Source organism: Anolis carolinensis, chromosome 4 (genome assembly GCF_035594765.1).
Source record: "Anolis carolinensis isolate JA03-04 chromosome 4, rAnoCar3.1.pri, whole genome shotgun sequence".
In the NCBI taxonomy this organism is placed as follows: Eukaryota; Metazoa; Chordata; class Lepidosauria; order Squamata; family Dactyloidae; genus Anolis; species Anolis carolinensis.
In genome coordinates, this window is record NC_085844.1 from 175283361 (window position 1) to 175309293 (window position 25933).

At 40.2% G+C, this 25933-nt stretch overlaps 1 protein-coding gene across 5 annotated transcripts in view; it reads right to left on the reverse strand.

Moving 5' to 3' along the window:
- The window catches only part of acot11 (acyl-CoA thioesterase 11), a 166686-nt gene that overhangs the window by 56384 nt on the left and 84369 nt on the right, over positions 1-25933 (reverse strand). The window contains exon 2 of one of the 5 annotated variants that reach the window (XM_062979603.1): positions 6042-6137. The exons of 3 other annotated variants lie outside the window; for them this stretch is intronic. The gene's annotated coding sequence lies outside the window, so the exon portion shown is untranslated. Of the gene's footprint in view, positions 1-6041; positions 6138-24102; positions 24530-25933 lie in introns of those variants that run through there. One more of the 5 variants, XM_062979604.1, reaches the window with a different exon arrangement.

A 25933-nucleotide genomic window follows, 5' to 3' on the forward strand; every position in this document is an offset into this window, starting at 1 on the left:
ACTGTGTAAAGGCCCTCCTGTCCACCACCAACACAAAGTCCTCCAGGGTCAGCGCTGAGTATCCTCAAACTGCGGACCTGTGACTTTAGGGGAGTGTGACCCACATTCAGCACAGGCTGCAACCCTATACCCTGATCGGCCCTATGACTGACTAGGAGTACTTCTGTCATGTCAAGACTCAATTTCAATTTGTTCATCCTCATCCAGGCCATCACACTTGACAGACACGGGTTCATGGTCAGGATGGCATCCTTGTCATTTGGTTGAAAAGAGTAGGAGGGTTGGGTGTCATCTGCGTATATATGGCACCGAACTCCAAAACTCCGGATGATCTCTCCCTGCGGTTGCCTGTAGATGTTAAATAACATGGAGGACATTACTGAGCCCTTCCATATTTGCTTTGTCTGTGTATTTGGCTGCATTTGGAAATGTGTTGCACTGTTTGGTTGGCTTTGTTTTGTTTTTGCTGTTAGACAGCTCTCACCATCCTGCAGCTAAATCACTTCCAGTCCCTCTGCCAGCCATTGATCAATGAAGGAAAGTCAATATGCTTTAGCTGCTGTTTAGCAACAGAAACATGCCAGAGGAATTCCACAGAGCTGAATGAACCTTGTCACTTGCAACTGCTTGCTAACTGGCATTTTCTTTGCTCAAACCCACTCTCCAATTTTGAGTCACTTCCTAGGTCTTTGTACAAATGATAAGCCAAGTAGATTTATATTTAGCAGCTGCTTCACCACTTACATATACACGCCAGCTATCTTTCCTCTTCCAACATTTTTATCATACATAAGCAATATGATTCTTATGAATTTTGCTGTATTCCTCTGAACAAATATAATAGGCATGGCGCGAGTTTTTATTAGGAGAGAAAAGGGGGTCATACACTCAAGTGACACACCTATCTATCGAGAGCACTTCTATTTCACCTTCCTGAATCACAAAGTGGATACTACAAGCCACAAAGTCACTTGCCTCAAAGGTTTACCCCAGTGATGCTACTTAGAGGGGAAGGAAAGATAGCTTCCGACTATATGGCTAAGGGTTATAACCCCTCAGACTTTGCCACTTAGAAAATGGTTGGTAGGAACAAGAGAGCTTTCCTGTTGAAAAGAGATTTTGTCCTCAGGTTGACTTTATTCAAGTGGCCAGAATCACTGGGTTGTTGTGCATTTTCCGGGCTGTATGGCCATGTTCCAGAAGCATTCTCTCCTGATGTTGCACCCACATCTATAGCAGGCATCTTCAGAGGTTGTGAGGTATATTAGAAAGCTAAGCAAAGGAGGTTTATATATCTGTGGAAGGTCCAGGGTGGGAGAAAGAACTCTTGCCTGTTGGAGGCCAGTGTGAATGTTGTAACCAATCACCTTGATTAGCATTAATGGCCTTGCCAGCTTCATGGTCTGGCTTCTTCCTACCTGGGAGAATCCTTTGTTGGGAGGTTTTAGCTGCCCCTGATTGATTCATGTCTGGAATTCCTCTGTTTTCAGAGTATTGTTCTTTATTTGCTGTCTTGATTTTAGGGTTTTTTAAATACTGATAGCCAGATTTTGTTCATTTTCATGGTTTCTTCCTTTCTGTTGAAATTGTCCATGAACCCTCCTATACATTTTACATTTCCCAAATGGACGGATCTCCCATATGATTGATCTTGGATACAAGATCCTCCTTTATCATTGGTTTTTATTATTGGTTTATGATGCCACAAACTGGGTCGTTGTGGCGTAACGGGGTAAACCCTTGTGCTGCTGACCTGAAGGTTGGCAGTTTGAATCAGTGAGACGGAGTGAGCTCCCATCTTTCAGCCATAGCTTCCAATGATGGCATATGAGAAAAGCCTCCCAGTAGGATGGTAACACATCTGGGCGTCCCCTGGACAATGTCTTTGTAGACGGCCAATTCTCTCACACCAGAAATGACTTGCAGTATGTTCTCAATTCACTTCTGACACAATAAAAGGTGACTACAAGTTCCATCACCTTAGCTAATCCAACCAATGTCTGGGGATGGTGCTGCTTGCATTTCAAAACATCTTGAAGACACCAGGTTGTGGAAGGCTGGGTTATACCAAAGATGCTCAAGGAAGCAGTGAATCAAAGCAAGTTTTTACAGCATTAAATAAATCATAATGAAAAAGGGATAGCTGGATGTCCTTGCAACAGCAACTGCCGATAATCAAGGGCATTGTTCTTCTGAAATGAAACATGCGGAAAACATTTAAAAATAGAAAAGGCGATCTGGACCAAAACAGAAACTCGAAGCCCGTATTTTAGCCCAAATTATTCACAATCAGATTTTCCACCAACTATCCCCCCTCCCTCCCTTAGACCAGGATTTTTGAAACAGGCCAGCCATTGCCAGAGGCATAAAATGCAATAACACACCCAAGAGAAAGAAAAGCCAAATTTATTTATCATCTGACCCTCCTGGGTACCAAAGTAACCTGGATTTTTACTGAATTTAGCCTACTGTTCACATCCTTGGAAATGGCAGACTTAGTTTTAAAAAGCAAGACTGAAATTTTTAAGTAAAGAAGGGAACTGGAAAAGGACCCGAAATTAATGCTATCGAAGCGTATGCTTTCCCTTTGTCTTTATTTGTAAGCTGCCTGTGAAACAAATTTTCTAGGTATCATTAATTTCACAATAGCACTATAATAAAATAATAGAGATCTAAAGGTTCTTCCAGATGGGGAAAAAGTGTTAGAAGGCTGTGGTATTTGTTACTGAAATTCTGTTTGTTTGTCTGTTTTAGATATTTAAACAACATTTCTGTTGTTCTAGACCAGAAAGTTCTAAACATTTCATGTTGATGACAAAATTTTCAGACATGCATCATTTTGTCATACAGTTTGATTTTTTTGTGTGTGTTAGTAGTTACTTGAGAAACTTCAAGTTGCTTCTGGTGTGAGAGAATTGGCTGTCTGCAAGGGCTTTGCCCAGGGGACGGCTGGATGTTTGATGTTCCACCATCCTTGTGGGAGGCTTCTCTCATGTCCCTGCCTGGGGAGCTGGAGTTGATAGAGGGAGCTCACCCGCTCTCCACGGATTCAAACCTCCAACCTATGGGCCAGCAGTCCTGCCGGCACTAGAGTTTAACCCATTGCATCACTGGGGGCTTACTAGCAAACCAGAGGTTAAAACAACACCTTATAAGAGATACAAACACATACATAAATTGTAATAACAAAATGTATGGGGACACAACATATCTCATGAAAACCTTTCATTTATATATTTTAAATATATGATTTGTAAGATACTAACATATATTTCCATTATTTTTGTCATTTATGAGAAGCAATATATAAACAGGGGCAAGACTTTAAAAATTGCATAATAAGAAAGCAACTACAGTGCATATCATTTAATGGGATGTATGAGGTTGATTGGATGAACATAACTCTAGTGCAAATTTACTAAATTGCTACAAACAACGCCATCCTCAAAATGGTACAACTATCCAAAAAGTCGTAACAATGAATAAAATCCAAGAACCTACATTGCAAGGACTCACAATTCATTAGATCAAATTGGGTGAAAACTAAAACAGCCTTTCCAAATTAGTTTTGTTGTTACTGTAGTGTGCCTTCATGGTGCTTTTAACATAAGGCAAACCTATCACAGGAGTTTTTTGAAGCTGAGAATATATAATTCACTCAAAGTTACCCAGCAGATTTCCATGGCCAACAGGGAATCAAACTCTGTAATCTAGAATCATCATCCTATGCTCAAACCACTAGATCACACTGGATCTCAGCTGCCTACCCACCATATGGAAAAGACCCAGCATCCACCATTGATTCCATACTGGTGCTGCCAGAACAATTGCATCTGACATGGAGAATAGGTTCCTCCAGGTTGGCAGTTCATCATCTCCTGCTCTAAGTATCAAGTGATCTTCTGTTCTATGCACAGTTTAAGAAAAGCAGCAACAAACAGGATTTACATGTGTAGTTGAAGGCTTTCATGGCTGGAATAACAGGGTTTCTGTAAGATTTTTGAGCTGTATGGCCATGTAGAATTCTCTCCTGGCATTTCGCCTGCATTTATGGCAGGCATCCCCAGACCTCTGAACAAACCTCTGGGGATGCCTGCCATAAATGCAGGCAAAACATTGGGAGAGAATGCTACTGAAACATGGCCATACAGCCTGAAAAACTCACAGCAACCCAGGATTAAAATGGATACAATCAGGGTTTTTTTCACTACCCATTAGCCACTGGCCGGAAAAACAACCTGATCACCTTCATAATGAAGGCTATTAGTCATTTTAAAGGCATCTAAAGGTATTTCCAACTCAAGACTTCATTAGGAAATGTTCTTCCAGAAGAGGTCATCACATCCTGAAACCATTCAGCATGAGAAATGTTTCTGAAGAATGGAAATGTATGGTCAGTTGTGGGTGAAGGCTCCACATCAAATTCACTGGAAGGTTACACTTGATTTTAGCGGAACTTAATGTATAGACCATTTGATATTAGTTATATGAACTTTGTAATCAACGAGCAGTCATTATTCCTGAATACAAGAGGTATCTGTATACTGATGGCATCATTTCATTGCAAGATAAGTTGAATTTTTACAGTAGGGCCTCTACTTTTGCAGGGGGTTAGGGCCACAGGGCTACTGCAAAAGTGGAGGGACTACTGTACAAACTAAACCTATCCCACAAGGTATGCTTCCTGGAACCAGGTCAGCTAAAGGGGATAGTTTTGTGGCTTAAGTTCTAACTTCAAAGAACTGGATACCTCTCACAATAAAAAAAAAAGGTAACAGCCAGTCGAAAGAACATTTCCATTTGTGCATGAGCAATCATAATTATTTAATCAATTTCCTAGCTGTAGAGCCACTTAGGCTTACTTAAAAAGGCAGAGAAGGGACTAACAATAGATTTGAAATTCTCTGATTGTAGGTAAATGCTGATGACTGGATAACATGCAGCTCTAAAACTGGTCGTAGATCTGAGCTTCTGTGAATGATCCTCCCCATTTGCACACAGAGAGACAGATTGAAGGAGAGAGAGGATTATGGCACGTCTTCAGCAAATGCAGAGTTGAAGTTCTGCTTTAACAGAAATCACAGTGTAATTCATTTACCACACTTTTACCAGCTTTACAGTGACTTGGCAACCACTGACTGGCTTGCAAGTTGTGTCTACAAAGGAGACATGTGGCAACTTTACCACAAGCAGCAAAAACCATACTCAGTCATGTCAAGTTTTCATGACTTCAAAATATGATAGCTGGTCCTAAAGTAGTCTTCAAATCTTGCTTACTGAAAGCCTATGCTAAATTAGTTTATTACTCCATGATGCATTACAAAACGCTTCTGCAATTCAACATTCTCGTATAACTGAATCTGATGGTATTTTGGAAAGAGAATGTAAATCAAAATGGCTGGGGGGGGGCATAGAGGTGAAAAGAAACCGCATACAAGTTGATGCAATCAATTAAGAATATAAGAGTATTGAAGGTATTGATGTATGGCTTATTTTAAGAAAACTAATTTTAAAAAAGTGTAACTGAATCCAGTGGTAGACATGATGATTTGTATGTGCTTTCTTAATAATCTGGGTTTCTATTTATTTTATTTATTTTTCAAATGTCTGGATGCCATTTGGAAGAGTGAATGAACATTCACGGTATTGGCATTTGGTATGTCTCATAGCCACATCTTCTCCCTGACCATGACCATGTGGAGAAGGTCCTTATACATTATCTTCCTGACTGCTTCAATTTAAATACAAATCTATTGTTATTCAGATGAGAAATACTTGTGTATTTTAGCTTACATAACCCTATTCATGCTTTTAACCACATGGTTGACTTTTTAAAATACTGTCTTTTTGGAAACTATCAAAATAAAGCATTTTTCTTCTTAGCAGGTAATACAGTCATTCCTTCACTTTTGTGAAGGTTAGAGGTGCAAGACTCTGTTCCCCCGGGACTTCTCTTTTGTTGTCTGGGCAGAATAGAAATTAATGGCACACAGGAAGAGGGGAAGGGGAGCTGGATCTGCCAGGCACGTGCCTCGTCTTACCTGTGAGCCACGAGTCTCTGTTTCTCCCAGGGAAGGATCAGGTAGAACACAAACTCATGGCCTACATGCCTCACAAACAGCTCCACTGCTCACCAGCTTTGGGAGGAAACAGATTTCAAACTCATGAATAATCAAAACAGCGAATGTGAAATCCATGAAACCAGAGAGCCAACTGTCCTTCAATATCTAGGAAATTCAAATCCTACTGTTACTTCCTTTTGGAAAATATCATTATGGAGGAATTTCTCAGTTCTCTCAGACAATCTCTCAAAGAAGCCAAGCAAAATGTGGCTTTGGTCCAACTATCAGAAGAGGCTTAAACATCAGATCCCATCTGATCTTGGAAGCTAAACAGGGTGAGAGACCATCAACTAATATCAGGTGTGATGCAGTATATTTTAGAGAAGGGAACTTGGAAAAAACACTTCTGAGTACTCTTTGCCTAAGAAAACCATATGCAATCCATGGGATCATCACACATTCAGGGGCAAATTGAAGGCCCATACATGCATACACACTTGACTCGTGTTTGTTTCTTATCTTTATCTGATTTCACTTGACTGCCAGGGTTTTTTTTGAGGGGCGGGGGGAGAAGACACTTGTGCATAATAAAAACTAGTGACCAGCCTTCCAGGTAGCAATTTTCAACAGTCAGCCAGTTAAAATGTCTTGACATGTCTTGTTGTCTTGTCATTTATCCTAGGATAGAGAGAGTTTTAGTAGTACTATTTTAATAGATCAACATCTAGTAATTATTTAATAAGTAACCGTATCTCCTATCACAAGCCTACACGATCCCTTCGTTCATCTGGGGAAGCTCTCCTGTCCCCACTCCCGATATCCCAGACCCGCCTTGTGGGAACAAGGGAGAGGGCCTTTTCTGCTGTGCCCCCCCCCCAATTGTGGAATTCTCTGCCCGCGGAGATTAGGCAAGCCCCCACATGTGATGACTCATGGGCCTTGTAGTCCTGTTCCTAGTACTATTGTGGCAGACGAAGAGGAAAACATGGGGTTTTCACCGGTTCAGCAAGAGCCGGAGTCTCTTCACCTGCAGGATGTTGATGTTTGCCCTCAAGAATTCAGCCAAACAGGCCTTGGGCAGAACTCCCCTCCGTTTCCCAGGAAGGAATCTTATGCTAGAGAAAGGGGAGTCAGGGAGGCCCAACGAAGGAGTTTACGCATCGCTGCCAAAAATCAAGCCGATTAGGCCTGCTTCCCTTGGGAAATTCTAAGGAGTCACACATCTGGACAGAGTTGGGTTTCGTTTCCCGTTCTCTAGGGAGAGAGTTCTGTTGGCGGGAAAACGAGACCCAATATAGGTGTTTGGCGCGAGGGATTCTTTGCGGAGTCAATTGATCAGCTTGAGGAGAGAGATCGTGTGTGGACTTCGTAATCCCAGTTCCTTGCTTCCCGGATCAAGCTTCAAGCCTTGCCCTGTCTCACGGTTTTACCACGGACTCTGCTTCATGCTTCATGTTTGCCTTGTCTCCAGTCACGGATCTAGCCAAGAATCAAGTTTATTTCCAGCCTTGTTGTCAAGCTTCATTGGACTCTAAGACTCTGTTATTTCCCCACACTATTGCTTGGCAAAGTGTGTGTTTCGGTCAAGTGGATTAAAACTTTGAACTCTAATATCATTTATTGGACAATATATTTTTGGGCTATATTTGACCTCATTTGAAAGGTCTGCTTCTGAACTATATTCTTCACTTGTTTTTATTGATTTTATATATTTCTTTAATAAAGATATTAGATAGAGACTGGCCTCTGTGTAAGGTTATTGGTGCTCTGCTGCCAGGGTTCTGACACCACACTAGCAGCCTTCAAGAAAGACTTGAAAACATGGCTCTTTTGCTGTGCTTTTGGAGAGTAACCATTTTATATTTCTTTTCCGTTGCTCCCCCTAATATCTATCCTCCAGAATACCCCACTCCCTTATGACCCTGTTCGCTGTGGTTTTTCTTACCCCGAGTTGTAACTTAATGTTCATGTGGTCTGCCCTTGTTTTTATTGTCTCCTTGTTTTATTTTGTAATGGATATTATTTACTGTATTGCTTATTGTATTGTGTTGTGCTGTTCTTTTATATGCTGTTTACATTGTATTGTTTTGGGCATGGCCCCATGTAAGCCGCCCCGAGTCCCCATTGGGGAGATGGTGGTGGGGTATAAATAAAGTTTTATTATTATTATTATTATTAATGAAAATTCTGCTGTCAATAGCATAATGTTTAATACTATGTTCTGACCCATCCTCCTATGCTCAGTTGCAACTCCCTGGGGGAAAAATCTAATGAATTGAGATGAGCTGGATGGAGAGAGGAGGAAGACAATTCTGTTAGACATACCTAAATAACAGTGATTCTCAACCTTTTGATTCTCCAGATGTTCCAGACTTCAGTTCCCAGAGGCTCCAGCCAGCATGGCCAATGTTCAGGAATTAAAAACATTTTCAAGCTCCCTGCAATCTTTTAGTCTGCTTTAGTCCCCATTCAGTCACATCAATTAGAGACCATAAGTGGCAGGCCAAAAGCCAGAACCTTAAGCCATGGCTGATACCAAATGAGAGACTCCCTCCTAGGCACACAGAAGACTGGGCGACTTGGAAGGTGCTGAACAGATTGCACTCTGGCACCACAACATGCAGAGTCAACCTTAAAAAATGGGGCCACAAAGTGGTCTCCATGACATTTGAGTGCGGAGAAGAGCAAACCACAGACTACCTATTACAATGCAGTCTGAGCCCTACCACATGAGCACTCCAAGTGGCCAGCTACTGGTCAAAAGACATTTAATATAATGCCAAGTTTTTTTTAACTTTGTGTTTTTAAATACATTACAACTGTACCCTCAGTTCGCTTCTGATACGATAAATAAAAATACACCAATTACTTCCTAAATCAACTGGCTTTTGCTACCTTGGCAAAACCAATCTACCCCATACCTGTCACAGCATCTCCATCTTTTGTTAACCAAAGTGTAATTGGATTCTTGTTGGGTCTCCTTTTGCATCCCAGTACACAACACACATGTTTTTCTTGAAGCCATTACTCTGCGAAGACTTGCAAATAACTTACATCTGAGCATCCTCTACAAATTGGAAAGTCTTCATAATATACAAATGCAAATAAAGAGATGTTGTCAATACAGTGCTTATGAATAGCATGTTTGTTTTAGGGTCAAAACGCCAAAATAGCACCAGCAGCAACAACAGATGAAATTTCCATTCGGTAATGTGCCTAAGAAGGGCCAACATTAATTAGTCCTGGAAATCTAAGACTAGGTAAAATGTAGGCAGTCAGCTAGATGACCCTTAAACCGAATGGACACATCCTCAAACCACTCAGTAGACATTTCTATAATGCCAGCTAAAAATGTAAGAGGAAATGCACAGCTAGGAATAAGAATGGAAGAGGTACAAGATACTAATTTTCCCCCTGCCTGAAGATTAATTCTAACAGAGGTTTTGATCAGTTCTCAGAAGATAGGCTTTTGTTTACTTGCCCTTCAGGAAAGAAAAAGCTAATGACACTAATAAATGACTTTTCAATATGAACAATGGGAGAAAGGGAAAGTGACAAGCTGTTAACTAGACAAGCTGTATAATTAAGGCCAAGCTGGTGGTGGAGGCTGATTTTCCCTCTTCAGAGAGCAAGGAATCTGGAGCTATAAGCAAAAGATGTCTTCTGGAAATTAGGCTTTAAAATGAAGGAACATTTAAGGTAATGAAGAGAAAAACTTGACATCACCTTTGTTGTCATATTAAATTGCCCTCTCCTGACTATATTTAGTGACATAAAAAGGAATTAAGGGACAGGTTCTAATTGCTGCAGTCTTTTACAAGAAATTTCTCTTCCTTTCTTTTTAAAGAGAGGTTGTGTTAGACAGGATCTCTGCCATTAATCAGTTACCTTCCCCTGAAGTTAACAAATCCTCCTCAAAGAATGGGATCTGGTGTTAACACCGGTGTGATTAGAAAGGACAGAAAGCCTTTGATAGACAATCCATTGAAATCTGGTCTAACCAAGCAGGAGTCAGTCAGGGATTTTTGAAGTCACTGCATGTCTCTGCAAAGAAGGCACAAAAACCAATGGACAAAAATGCCAGAGAACACACTACAGGGGAGAACTTTATGTTCCTAACAGACATTAGACATCCTAATGGGCGTTTTTCCATCTCTTGATTTCAAATATGTGAAGGATCAGGGCTACTGCCTGTAAATGTGCAGGAATGCAACTTAATATTCATGCTGCAAGATTCATATGAAGTCACAGCACGTCCTTGTCACTGCAGAGATTGGATATTTATGCATAGCCCCCTAAGTATTGTTGTGAAGGAGGGTGGGTGGGCTTGCTTTGCTCACAGCTAGTTCCCATTCTTCCCTGGCCCAGCAGAGGTAGCATGCAGATGTTTGCGGGGGGGGGGGGGGGGGGGGAGTGAAAGAAGGCAAAGAATGTCATGAAAAGCAACTCTGGCAGAACCAGCCTCTCCGGATTAGAAATTCTAGTACACTGAGTTGAGCGAGTAGCCAAGATGAAAAGCTCTAGAGGGCTGATTCATACAAAGAAAATTATAAAGGGTAGGGTAGGTGGTGCAGTAATGTGCTAAAAACAGGCAGATCTGCACATCCTGGGGATGCACATGAACAATGTGAGTGCAAAGCTTCAGCACACATTAGCTTCTAATGTAATCGTTATATAGATGGTTCTTTTGTGCGTATGATCTATCGGTGTACCAAAGTAGGGAGAAACTTGCTCTTGAATGTCATGCCAAGTTATTGGCAGTTTTCAAAGCCATACCTTCCATACACCTTGGCTACAAAGACCCCATAGAGCTGGGCTTTGAAGAAATAGCCATCTCGACACAGATCTAGCTTTTGAAAAGAGCACACTAGTGGCTACCTCCATAGTGAAAGCAGTGGGTAGCTGGTGTCTACCAAAACCACTGTTCCACTTGCCAGAGATTGAGCAGACTGACACCACAGACTCTTTTCTCATACAATTTGGAATATTAATAACATGCTCTGTTATTCAAGCAGTAGAAGACATGTTTTCTATGTAACGTCTCACATTCAATCCCTATAATCTCCAGAAAGGAGCCCCCAGTGGCTCAGTGGATTAAACCCTTGTGCCGGCAGGACTGCTGACCAACAGGTCAGCAGTTTGAATCTGGAGAGAGTGGGTGAGCTCCCTCTGCCAGCTCCAGCCCCCCATGCGGGGACATGAGAGAAGCCTCCTATATAGATGGTAAAACATCAAACATCCAGCCGTCCCCAGGCAACGTCCTTGCAGACAGCCAATTCTCTCACACCTGTCAGACCCAAGGCAGCGGGGCACCAAGAACCATACACGGAGGCCAATCTCTATCTAATATCTTTATTAAGTAAATATATAAAAGCAATAAAAACAAGTGAAGAATATAGTTCAGAGGCAGACCTTTCAAATAAGGTCAAATATAGTCCAAAAATGTATTGTCCAATAAATGATATTAGAGTTCAAAGTTTTAATCCAATAACCGAAACACACACTATTGCCAAGCAATAGTGTGGGGAAATGCCAGAGTCTTAGGAGTCCAAGATAGCTTGACAACAAGGCTGGATATAATCTTGATTCTTTAACAAGGTCCGTGACTAGGAACAAGGCAAACAGTGATTCTTGGAACAAGATCCGTGGTTAAAAAAGGCAAGGCAAATCTTGAATACTTGATCCGGGAAGCAAGGAACTGGGGTTGCGAAGTCCACACACGATCTTACTCCTGAAGCTGCTCTGTTGACTCCACAAAGATTCTCCTGTGTCAGGCACCTATATTGGGGTCTCGTTTTCCCGCCAACAACCTCTTTCCCTAGAGAACGGGAAGCGAAACCCAACTTTGTCCAGATGCAAGACTCCTTAGAATTTCCCAAGGGAAGCAGGTCTAATCAGCCTGTTGTTTGGCTGCAATCCGTAAACTCCTGCGATTCTGTTCCCTCACTCCTCTGTCTGCAGAATAGGACTGTCTCCTAGGGAACGGGGGCGAGGAATGCCCAAGGTCTGTTTTACTGAGTTCTTGGGTACAAACATCAACATCCGGCATCTTGTTGAACCGGCGAAAACCCCATGTTTTCGTCTTCATCTGCCACGATGGCACTAGGAACAGGACTACAAGGCCCATGAGGCATCACAACACCAGAAGTGACTTGCAGTTTCTCAAGTCCCTCCTGACATAAAAAAAAAATCTCCAGAAAGACTTCTGTCTGAAATCCTGAAGGATTACTGCTGTTAGTATAAACTAAGCACAGTGGTAGAGGTGGTCCACACATACAGAGACACAGACAGGAATTACTAACACATATTCAAAACTACAGAAACTAAGACATTTTTGGCTGTTGAAACAGCTGATATTGCTCTGAACACAAAACAACCAGAGAGAGAGGAAGAGAAGGAGGGGTTGTTTGTTGCTTACCAATGCCCAGGGAAGCTGCATTTCAGCTTTTGCGCCATACTTCTGTAAGTTCTTTTTAAAACTCATCTGAATAGAGCACCACGTTATAACTATTCTCTTTTGCCATGTTATATTATCCAAACTGGAATGTCCAAACCCAATGTTAAGCAATAATATTCAATGGCAGGTGACTTGTGCAGGGCAAGGCAAGCATGAGCTCAGTTTGGCTCCCATTCTGAAGTGCTGAACATAGCACAGAGGGGAGAAAGTACTGCTGCTAAGTAGATGTGGAAACTACACTACATCTTGAAGGCAGTGGGCACAGCAATGTCGATGACAATAGGCTCAGAAAAGTCAATGACAGACCACCATGAGTACCTGCGACATTGGGCAACTCACCAACCATACTAACAGGGCTTCAATGGACTGCCTTCTTACTCTTCTCATATAGATGATCAGAATGTTGTAGACTGTGAAACCTACTAATATTCTAAGGCAGGCACTACCAGGTTCTACAGATATTAAATGAATATGATATTTAAAAATGAAACTAGAGATGTTTATAAAACAGCAAGCATTGGTGGAAAGGAGGAGATGCAATTGATGTTTCCCAGTTTAATATTTGTTGTGTTGACATTCTGTATTGAGGTTGCAGGGGGAAATATAAAAATAGGTATCTTGTTGGTGGATTTGGGTCATTCCTCCCTAATTGTGTTGCAAAAATAGCTTTATCAGTTGGTAGTCTTGACATTCAGCCAGCCACAAAGTTTGTAGCTATCGCAATAGCATTGTACTCAGGTAAAGAATGGCATGTTTCCTGAGTCCAAAATACAAACCTCCAATACTAAGGAAAAAACAACATATCCACAATAAACATATAGCCTTGAGTATGGATATACAGGTTGGGAATTAAAATGTGAGAAATAAATACCAAAGACATCTACTGTATGGGAAAGCACTAAGGTTTCACTATTTTTTTTTGTAACTGAGCCATCAGAGGAACAACCTTGTGGCTGTCAATTTTGGAGAATTTAAATACAAGGTTTAACAACAACATTCAGAAGAAATCAGACAGGAAAGGGAAACAGAAGTCACAGTCATACTCAGCTGCCAAAAGCGTTTGCTTTTCCGCCATTCCTAGCTCTAGGCTGGCAGCTTTTTGCCCTGGTTGCAAAATAAACAAAGTTGTGCTCCAAGGAACATACATAAGTAATTCCACAAAGGAGAGTGTTTCTATTTCAGGGACTTGTTGAACAGCCTGCATTGTGTGTGCAGCTTGCTGGTAGTCTAAATGCTGAGCATGTGTGTGCAAGTGTGCACAACACAATTTCAAGCTACACCCACTGTGCTTTTCAAAGATTTCTTACTAAACATGCCTCATTAAAATCCTCTGCTCTGTGTGCTGCTTTTCATGGGGCCTTTTAAGCTTCCCTCCCCATAAGCCAACAGTAGACAATAAATAACAATGATAGCCAGAGTTATCATTTCTAACCCTTTAGAAACACTTTTGCTTTTCCACCAAGAGGGAGGGGGATCTCAGTGTTTAATCTTGGGACATAATGGAAGCAACATTACTGGCTAAGTATATGCCTTCTGAATAATATTTATCTGTGTACTATGGAAAGCATGTTAGTTAGAGGCAGCTTTACATATAAATGTTGCACAGCATTCAATAGCACTACATTCTGCATAAAACTTAGTAATCATATTCCAAGTAATACTAAACTTAAACACATTCTTTCATTTCAATGTGTTTAGAAATGAAGAAATATTACAAGGTTGATTTCCTATACTGATTGAAGAGTTACAAGAGCTCTTACACAAAATTAATAAATAATTTGCCAATTTTAGGAAAGAGAAAAGTATGTTATCAATTGCCTTCATACATTGATGATGTGAATGTTCAATAGGATCAAAGGGGTTTATTTTGTGTCAGGAGCGACTTGAGAAACTGCAAGTTGCTTCTGGTGTGAGAGAATTGGCCATCTGCAAGAATATTACCCAAGAGACGCCCAGATGTTTTGATGTTTTACCATCCTTGTGGGAGGCTTCTCTCATGTCCCTGCCTGGGGAGCTGGAGTTGACAAAGGAAGCTCGCCTGCTCTCCCTAGATTCAAACTGCCAACCAGTTGGTCAGCAGGTTTAACCCATTGCACCACCTCATCAATGGGCCAGGTGGTTATCTTAATAGCCACGCTGCCCTGTTTTTAAGTTATGTATTAAAGAATCTAGGTGGCCAGACTCTCAATGAGCTGAAGTGCATGAACTATGGTCATGTAACAAAGTTCATTACTAGATGATCAGGAGAAGATAGTACAGTATGAGCTGATAACAATCCTAGGTCAACAGCTAGATTGCTTATCAGCAACATTTAATTGCAAACCTAGCAGTAAAATAATTTAAGACCTTTAAACTAATTCAAGACAGTCTATATTTTAATGACATCTGATCTTGGAAACTAAGCAAGTTAGTTCTGGTTAGTACCTGGATGGGAGACTACTAACAAAAAACAAGTCATGTGTAAGCTATATTTCAGAGGAAAGAAGTAGCAAAATGACCTCTGAGAATTCCTTGCCTAAGAAAACCCTTTGAAATTCATATGGTTACATAAAGGCACATGCACACAAACCTAGTCAGGAGTCCAAAAGCAGAACAGATGCCTAGACTACTAGCTGAAACTGGCCAGATAAGGTTTTTGGTTTTTTGTTTGTTTGTTTTTTCGTTTCCAACATTAGCATGTACTCCCTAGTGAATTATATGGTTGCAGACCCCCAGCCCCACACATTTTCCCAATTGTATTTATTTGTAAAGTTTTCAAAAGGGCTACTCTGATGAAGATCTGTATTATATGGAAATGGCCTGTTGCACCAGGCACGTCTGGTCATGTCTTTCTCAAAGGTTGGAGGGTTCTTTCTCCTCTTCTCTGGAACCTGAGTTGGCCTGCGTAAAGAAGAGGAATCTGGCTGGTTTTCAGCTGTGTGGTCAAGTGTGCTATAAGCTCTCCTCCCTTTTCAACTGGCAAGGTTCAGTCTGGTTCCTCATTTGATGACGTGTCTTCAAGGGAGAACATGACACATTCTTCTGGTGTTACAGAGCTTTAATTCACGTGCACCATGAATGGTCATCTATGAGAAGAAACTTATGTATGCTGACATCTGCATGTGTATTCAGGATCCCGGATACTAGGAAAATAATGTACAGTCAGCCCTCCACGTTTGCAGGTGTAACTGTTGCGGATTTGATTATTCTCAGGTTTGATCAATAGGTTCTAGGAATCTCTAGGCCTTCCAGCGTAACTATCTGGTCAACTTCAGGCAAAAGCTGCCCATGGAGGCATGCTGAAGGACATAGAGATTTCTAGAAAGATTTCCCCTCAAATAAAAAGTAGTGATTTTTAATTCACCCTTTTCCAAATTTTGCAGATCTCCTACAGTTCTAATCCTCAAGAAACTGGAAAGCACTTTGTATATAAAGGCACAGGCTTTCTTCCTGCACTTACCCACAAATAACATGAACACACAAAAAGTTGACACAGACCAAAGGGTAATGTTAACAATGAAGACTTACTGCAATATAATCCTGTGAGGAATACACAAAGGCAACTGATACAGTTGAGAGTACTAGACCTATAAGTTTGGAATAACACAAACCCTTTCTGGTACAGACAAAGAATAATGTGTGGTGATTTTTGAAAAACCCAAAAAAGTTGAGAGGTGAATGCTGGGACTAAAAAGTTTATTTAAATTTTGTTTTGTTTTATGCAATCATGGATTTTAAATCAACTTTAAATCCAAGCAGTTCTTCATGACAAAACAATGCCAATTTTGTTACTGTAACTGAACTCTACACATTTCTCATTCACTCAGACGAACCTTCCCCAATTCGGTACCATCAAGATGTTTGGGTTGACAGTTCCCAATAGTCTATCTATTAGCCATCCCAGCTGTAATTGATGGAGCCTGGGGAACATCTACACTGTAGAATTAATGCAGTTTGACACCATTTTAACTGCCATGGGTCAATGCTATGGAATCCTGTGAGTTTTAGTTTTACAAGGTGTTTAGTCTTAGCTGACAAAACATTGAACCATGGCAATTTCAGAATTGTCAAACTGCATTAATTCAACCATGTAGATACACCCCTGGAGTCCAAAACATCTGGCTAGAATGGAGGCAAAAAGAACTGATTAGCAAAGAGAAATACGGCTTCTGTGATTACATAGCCTCAAAAGAATGATTAATATTGGGATATTACAGCAGTTCTTTAATAAAAATTGAAGTTGATGCAAATTAGATCCAACAATATCTGGAAAACTACAGTTTTCCCAGCCCTGAGCAACAGATATTAATATGAAGAAAAGGTGGGAGTATAAAAAGACTAAAAACCACAAAATTAACAACACCAGACAGGAAACGATGAAATTACAGCCCTGCCTGGAGGACAGCATGTCTATATCTACATTATATATTTCAGAACATAGATCCAGCCCTTCCTGCAGAAGCGTAATAGTTACTCCAGGAATATGACAAAAAGACCAGCAAATACACATTATGACCTCAGGGGTTTCATGACCAGTGGAGACTTTATCAAATAAAGAACTAGCCCAACACTATTACCCTTCAACAATCTTGCTTTGGAGAGTCAGAAACAATATAGAGAGAACCTAAATTATTAAGTTACATTCTAGAAACATTAACAAGGTGGAAGAATATTTTTAGAGTACTTGGCTATTGAAACGAACCAAGTGTCTACACTCATTAAAACCTTAAGTCTCAGTCAGCTGTCAAAATTTTGAAAGCTGTTGACTGATGTAGCCTTTAAGGTCACCATGGCAACCAGATACATTACCTAGGTGATGGAGCTCTTATATTGTCACCCCTTGGGTGACCTAGTTCTATCCCAAAAAGGTGTTTGCATTTTATTTTGTATATAAGCCTTCAAAAGCAGGATCTTTCTTTCCCTGCAATCCACCCATCACTGTCATATTTGGTTTTTTTCTATAGGTATTCAAAAGCAAGTATATGGAAATATGATTAAAAAGAAAGAAAGAGTGGGGGGAAGACTTGCCTGTTCAAGTCTTACCTGTTCAAGCCAAAGCCCAGCATCACAAAACAACGATGACATTCCATTTGCTATAACTCATCAACATGATGGAGAATCTGTGGCCCTCAATCTAATTTATTAAAACCATGAGTCTGATTTCAAAAAACCCTCTGTAAGTGATATACTTTCTTCCCTCTCTGATAGCTCACCAGGAAGGAAGGAATAGAGAGAAATAGAAAATAGAAAGAAAATGGAGAAGGAATAATGCCTGTTCTGCCCCCGCACTGGCTGTTTATTTGGAAGGTGTCTGTGATGCAGGGGATAGATCAAATGCTACACATTTGAAGTAAAAACAACAATTTATTAAATAACAAATCTCAAACTTCCTAAACTCCAGAGTTTTACTGCCCGTCTATTTTAGGGGGGTTAAAGTCCTTGAAGCACAACAACAGTTCTGACCGGATGTTACTTTCATATACAGTAGAGTCTCACTTATCCAACATAAACGGGCCGGCAGAACGTTGGATAAGCGAATATGTTGGATAATAAGGAGAGATTAAGAAAAAGCCTATTAAACATCAAAATACGTTATGATTTTACAAATTAAGCACCAAAACGTCATGTTATACCACAAATCTGACTGAAAAAGTAGTTCAATATGCAGTAATGCTATGTAGTAATTACTATATTTATGAATTTAGCATCAAAATATCACAATATTTTGAAAACATTGACTACAAAAATGCATTGGATAATCCAGAACGTTGGATAAGTGAGTGTTGGATAAGTGAGACTCTACTGTAGCTTCAATTGGATCTCAATCTGTTATATCACCGATGTGACTTTACTTTGTGTCTTTATTTTTATATAGCTTTGCTGTAACTTGTGTGGTGTGTGTGGCTTCGATGTGACGTTCTATTTTGTGGTTCTTCCACCTTTCTTACTCTTCACCTTCCAATACCACACTGGTTGATTCTTCAAGGAGCTAGAAGGGACTTAGCTAAGGCTCTGCCCCTGAGAAGAGTCTTAAAAGAACAGGGCAAGGAAGATTTCAAATACAAGGAGAAAGAGGCTACCTAGATTAACCCCACAAAGTATACATAAAATGCGAATCCTCTCTAATCAAATGAGGGCTTAACAGCCTAAAACAGTGAAAAATCTTGTGGAAAGACAAAACCCATCCACTGGTTCCAGACCTGGTACAGTCATGGGAAAGATATTTTGGACTATCTCTCCTACAATTCCTACTTGGGCTAGTATATGGGAGCTGTAGTTCAAAAATACTTTTTTTCCATCTCAGATCCCTAGCTTCTGCTAGCTTTTGTTCAACTCACCTGTGATCTAAGAATGATGGATATAGTAGCCCTTCGCAAAAAAGAAGTTGTCCACTCTTAAAAAGAATCTGATGACTGACAAAAAATTTGAAGTCTATGAAGGACAAAATGTTGCAAAATCACCATGAAGTCATGCTCCAGATTTCTCAAGAAAGATCAGTCACTTTCTATCCCTTCATCCCCATCCCCCCCAAAATCAGTATGACAAGGATACGACATAAAATGGGTGAACCAACAGTCACATGGACTAGAACAGAAATTGCATTTTTATACAGCTATCACATGATAGTGTTGTATGCAAGACTGCATTAATTGGTTTAACACTGTCTTTTTTGAAACACAATGACTGTGAAAGCAAGAACCTTTAAAAGCAAGAACTTGAAGCCTTGCTTCTATCAGTAGAGGACTCAGGATGCAGCCACAAACTGAATCAAAATGAGGCCGCTGAAAACAAGCGGAAGGCATTTATATGCACTAAGAAACTTGAGGTTGCAAACCTACAAAACCAGTATTTTAAATCATAAAGTTCGAAGAGATTATCAGAGCCATCTAGTTCAACCTCCTGCCATGCAGGAACATGTAGCTAAAGCATGCACAAGAGATGGCCATGCACCCTCTATTTAAAAACCTCCAAACGTTCACAACCTCCGAAAAACAAATCTTGCAGTCAAAAAGTTCTCCCTGCTGTTTAGATAGAGTTTCTTTGCTTATAAATTACATCTTGTTCCCCAGCATTTTTCTAATAATAATAATAATAATAATAATAATAATAATAATAATAATAATAATAATAATAATAATATGCCTAATGGCCAAACAATAAAGTGTCACCAGCCAGAGGCCTATAAATATCTGGGCATATTACAGCTGGACAACATCAAGCATGAACATGTGAAAACCGTGGTCAGCAAATAATATACACAAAGGGTCAGAAAAATTCTCAAAAGCAAGCTCAATGGAGACAACACCATCAAAGCCATAAACACCTGGGCCATACCTGTCATAAGATATACTGCTGGCATCATAAACTGGACACAGTTGGAACTGGACAATTTGGACAGAAAAACAAGAAAACTCATGACCATTCATCATTCACTGCACCCCCGCAGTGATGTTGACCGGCTATATCTGCCTAGAAAATCAGGGGGCAGAGGACACTTACAAGTAAAACAAGCAGTCAAAGAAGAAGAACATGCCCTGGCAGAATATGTAAAGCAAGGTGAAGAACCTGCTTTGATTGAAGTCAAAAATCAGAAACTCCTCAAAGCACAGCAGACAAAAATCAGGACAAGAAAACCGCACTACAAACTAGAGCTGACAGCTGGCACAACAAAACATTGCATGGAAAGTTCCTTGACAAAATTGAAGGAAAAGCTGATAAGGAGAAGACCTGGCTCTGGCTCACAAATGGGACACTGAAGAAGGAGACAGAAGGCCTGGTCCTTGCAGCCCAGGAGCAAGCCATCAGAACAAATGCAATTAAGGCCAAGATCGAAAAATCAGCTGATGACCCAAAATGCAGATTGTGCAAGGAAACCGATGAAACCATTGATCATCTCCTCAGCTGCTGTAAGAAAATCGCACAGACAGACTACAAACAGAGGCACAACCATGTGGCCCAAATTATCCATTGGAACTTATGCCTCAAGTACCACCTCCCAGCAGTAAATAACTGGTGGGATCACAAACCTGCAAAAGTATTGGAAAGTGAGCACGCAAAGATGCTGTGGAACTTCCGAATCCAGACTGACAAAGTTCTGGAACACAACACACCAGACATCACAGTTGTGGAAAAGAAAAAGGTTTGGATCATTGATGTCGCCATCCCAGGTGACAGTCGCATTGACGAAAAACAATAGGAAAAACTCAGCCGCTATCAGGACCTCAAGATTGAACTTGAAAGACTCTGGCAGAAACCAGTGCAGATGGTCCCGGTGGTGATGGGCACATTGGGTGTTGTGCCAAAGGATCTCAGCCGGAATTTGGAAACAATAGACATTGACAAAATCATGATCTGCCAACTGCAAAAGGCCACCCTACTGGGATCTGCACGCATCATCCGAAAATACATCACACAGTCCTAGACACTTGGGAAGTGTTCGACTTGTGATTTTGTGATACGAAATCCAGCATGTCTATCTTGTTTGCTGTGTCATAATAAAATAATAATAATAATAATAATAATAATAATAATAATAAATCAGCTGATGACCCAAAATGCAGACTGTGCAAGGAAACCGACGAAACCATTGATCATATCCTCAGCTGCTGTAAGAAAATCGCACAGACAGACTACAAACAGAGGCACAACTATGTGGCCCAAATGATTCGTTGTAACTTATGCCTCAAGTACCACCTTCCAGCAGTAAAGAACTGGTGGGATCACAAACCTACAAAAGTATTGGAAAATGAGCACGCAAAGATACTGTGGGACTTCCGAATCCAGACTGACAAAGTTCTGGATCACAACACACCAGACATCACAGTTGTGGAAAAGAAAAAGGTTTGGATCATTGATGTCGCCATCCCAGGTGACAGTCGCACTGATGAAAAACAACAGGAAAAACTCAGCCGCTATCAGGACCTCAAGATTGAACTTGAAAGACTCTGGCAGAAACCAGTGCAGGTGGTCCCAGTGGTGATGGGTACACTGGGTGCCGTGCCAAAAGATCTCAGCCGGCATTTGGAAACAATAGACATTGACAAAATTACGATCTGCCAATTGCGAAAAGCCACCCTACTGGGATCTGCACGCATCATCCGAAAATACATCACACAATCCTAGATATTTGGGAAGTGTTCGACTTGTGATTTTGTGATACGAAATCCAGCATATCTATTCTGTTTGCTGTGTCATATAATAATAATAATAAACAACTTTATTTATATTCCGCCCTATCTCCCAAGAGGACTCAGGGCGGATTCCAACAACAAAAAGGGAAATATTCAATGCCCGATGAAACAATACACAAATAATAATAATAATAATAATAATAATAATAATAATAATAAAAAAACTTTATTTATACCCCGCCACCATCTCCCCAATGGGGACTCGGGGCGGCTTACATGGGGCCACACCCAAAACAATACAATGTAAACAGCATATAAAAGAACAGCACAACACAATACAATAAACAATACAGTAAATAATATCCATTACAAAATAAAACAAGGAGACAATAAAAACAAGGGCAGACCACATGAACATTAAGTTAAAACTCGGGGTGAGAAAGACATAAAAATAAAAACCACAGCGAACAGGGTCATAAGGGAGTGGGGTATTCTGGAGGATAGATATTAGGGGGAGCAACGGAAAAGAAATATAAAATGGTTACTCTCCAAAAGCGCAGCGAAAGAGCCATGTTTTCAAGTCTTTCTTGAAGGCTGCTAGTGTGGGGGCTGCTAATACAATATTAGCCATCCAAGATGTAACATAAACCAACACATAGCAAAATATACCCGCATATATCAAATTAAACACATATATATACCAAATTATAACGTACAACTGAAAATTAATTAAATTATATCTAGTATAAAAAACATGAACCTCAGTTTACACCCCCCCTCCAAGGTTCATTTACTGGATTACCTTAAGCCAACAAAGCTAGAATACAAAAACATTTCCCAGGCAGAGGTCCAGTAGCTGTATAAAGTTATCTACTTCTCCTCTTCTCCATATGCTGAAGAGCAAAGGTGGGTCTTTAGTTGTTTTTTAAAGGAAAGAAGAGTTCACCATCTGAAAGGTTTTCAGTCTTGGATGCAACTCATACAATTCAGAGACATTAATTCATTGGCGTAACTAGATATTTATTTGCTATTTTGTGCTATTCTCCACCTATTGCATGCATATTTTCACCAGGTATAGGACTGTTTTCCTTTAGCAAGAAGATTGAGGCAAAGAAGGCATTGAACAGTTCTTCCACCTCTCTATCACTTCTTAGCCCTTCACCATTTTCACTATGCAATGACTCTACTTTTCCTTATTCTTCTTTTCACTGAACATTGCGTCCCTGACCCACTCCTCTGTTAATTATTTCTAACCATTCTAGCAAACCTGAGCTCATTTTGAGCTTTCCCTTTTCTGATTTCCTCACTACAAATACTGGCTATTTATTTGTATTTCTCTTTGGGGATTTCCCCTTTCTTTGATTTCTTATACAGGCAGCCCCCAAGTCATGAACAAGATAGGTTCTGTAGGCATGTAAGTTGGAACAGGTACATGTTTTAAGTGTAATTCCAGCCAAAAATAAATAGTTTTTTAGCTTTGGATAGCATAGGGAAGAGTGGAGTTTGTTTTGCTGCCTGTGCCCCGTGTTCAGAAGATTTCACCTCACTTTTTGTTCCTGTGATTCTTGGGTTTTGAAAAATTTGACTTGTTGCGCAAACAAGGATTGGTGAGAAAACTTCAGTGGAGACACCTTTCCCCATGATAACTCTTTTAGGAGTGAATTTCCCTTCCTGGGAGTAGATATCTCTCACTTCCTGTTGTCTCACCTCTTTTCTTAACTATGAGGCATTTGTAACTCAGGGACTGTCTGTACACGCTTCTTTTAAATCTCAGGTCATCGGACAGCTCTTTGTATATCATATCCTGCTTCCTTTAGACACTTTATTTAGAGCCTTCCACATTGTATCTTTTAAAAACTCCCATTCTGACCATGTGATCTCAACCAGTTATTTTCCTAAACTTACAGAAATCAGCTTTATCAGTCCACAGATGGCTGAGATATCAATTTATGAGACAGCATAAATGGAGCATTGCCACCACAAACACCCCCATGGCATATTGCAGGCGGGTATGAAAATGAGAAAGTGTAGATACCCTACTTGTATTCCTTACACTTTAAAATATTCCACAGGAAGGCATAACTGATGCTCTCTACATCTGACCATGCCTTTTAACAGGTAAAGATGGATAATCACCTCCTTGTGGTAGCTTTTTCTAAACATCAGGAGTTTTGCAAACAAAGGCCTTTACAAATCAGGACATATGGGACTTGCAGTCATTGGAATTATCCATGAAAATCCCATTTAAAAACTACATCTCTTTCATTTGTATATGTGACATCAAATTGTGTCTTCTTTTGTGAGCCGCCCTGAGTCCCCTTCGGGGTGAGAAGAGTGGAATATAAATGCATACACACACAAACACACACGTGTGTGTGTGTGTGTGTGTGTGTATTTAGAGAGAGAGAGAGAGAGAGAGAGAGGGAGAGGGAGAGGGAGAGAGGAGGTGGGAGAGAGATACATGCATACATACATAGATAGTTTCAGGTCACACTTGTTCAGACCGATTGTCTCTCCATCTCTAACAGCAACTCATTTTCTCAGAAGACCCATTAACAGCATAGGCATATATAAAGTAAACTAGCTAGTAGAGATTTATGCTACTGGAAATATATAGAAAGAAAAAGATGGACACAACGTAAGTCATTAAGCTGCCAAATCATGACCACCTGGCATTCTTGCACTTTTTTAGTTTACATACAATGACACTATTCAGTTGTTTTGGGCTGTCCCGTTCAAAAATAATTTCACTCATACTTACAAAGATAGATGATTGCTGAATATCATACACTCTTTACATTCATGTTTAATAACCTAATGGCCACTATTTTCTTTCTTTCATTTTTTACACTATGAGTTGCTCAGTACCAATAATGCATTCAGATCACCATGTTTGCCCCACCTCCTGCATCATAATTGGTTTTCCTTTAGTTTCTTTCTTTTCTTTTCTTTTTAAAAAAGCTGTACTAATACTTTTATGGCATGACAGCACACTGCTACTATACTGCTGCCTTGAAATATTTTTACTTAAAATTTTAAAACGCCCACTGTGGCATGGGAAGCAGGGAAATATTCCTATGCAGTAAGGTGTCTGGATAATGACCCCCAAAGATTAACAAATCAGAGTAAATAATTTATATTTTTGCCTTCCCCAAAATGAGGGTGCGACTGTCATACGATTGCGACTATTATGCTATGAAATACAGTATTCTACTCATACTTGTATTCTTGTATAAGTGGAACAAACTTCAAGGTTAAATGGGCCAGTTCCCAGAAGAAAATTATCTTGTTCTTGTAGTCACATAGTAAACTAGTTCATATCAATAGATTATCTAGACAATAAAAACAGATAAATAGAACCAACTAGCTATGGACAGCAATAACATTTCACGTAGGAGAAAATATAAATAAAGCATGGATTATTTTGGGGGGAAACCATGAAAATGTTCAAATATTGTGAATGATCAGTAAACCTGAGCAAGAGACGAAGAATGCAGAGAGGGAATCAGCAGCTATTGGCTTAATTAAGCTAACTGTTCCAAGACAGTTTTTCTTTGGAGAAGCTGAATCTTTAGTACTCAGAAAGACCTAGAGTCTACAGATTTACTCCATTTTCCATCATGGCATTAGGCAAAGGATTCCATTTTCCCAGTTATATAATAATTCATACCTTCTCAAAGCAACAGAGAATTTCAGTGGAGGTAGAGACAGAATAAATGTGGCAGAGTAAAACAGCCATTAGAAAGTCTGCACAATATTTTTGCATTTATTCCAGTTAGAAAATAAATAAGGGCTGTACTCTCGCTCTCTGTGTAGAGGTACTTGGTTGTTTTACTGACCGCATCATTTTATTATGGCACTATATATAATGGGACTTGAGCATCCACAGATTTTGGTATCCATGGCTGGTAGAAGTCTGGAACTAACCCCCAATAGATAGAAAGCGCCCACTGTATCTAAAAGCTCATGGAATTTATTTTATTTACAATATTTATATTCCACCCTTCTCACCCCGAAGGGGACTCAGAGCGGATCACAATGCACCTATAATGGCAAACATTTAATGCCATTGGACAAACAACATATATAATCGGCCACATATAGACAGAGACACAGAGGCAATTTAACACTCCAGCTTTTGGCATCGTGAGGATATGCTCTATTCTGGCCACAGGAGGAGCTGTTGCTTCATCATCCACTGCGAAACCGAGTCCTTGATGGAAACTTCCTCCTTTTCCACATACTGCTGGATATTTTATGGTGTCGTAAATTAATTAAATTTGCCTCCCCACATAAGCAGCACC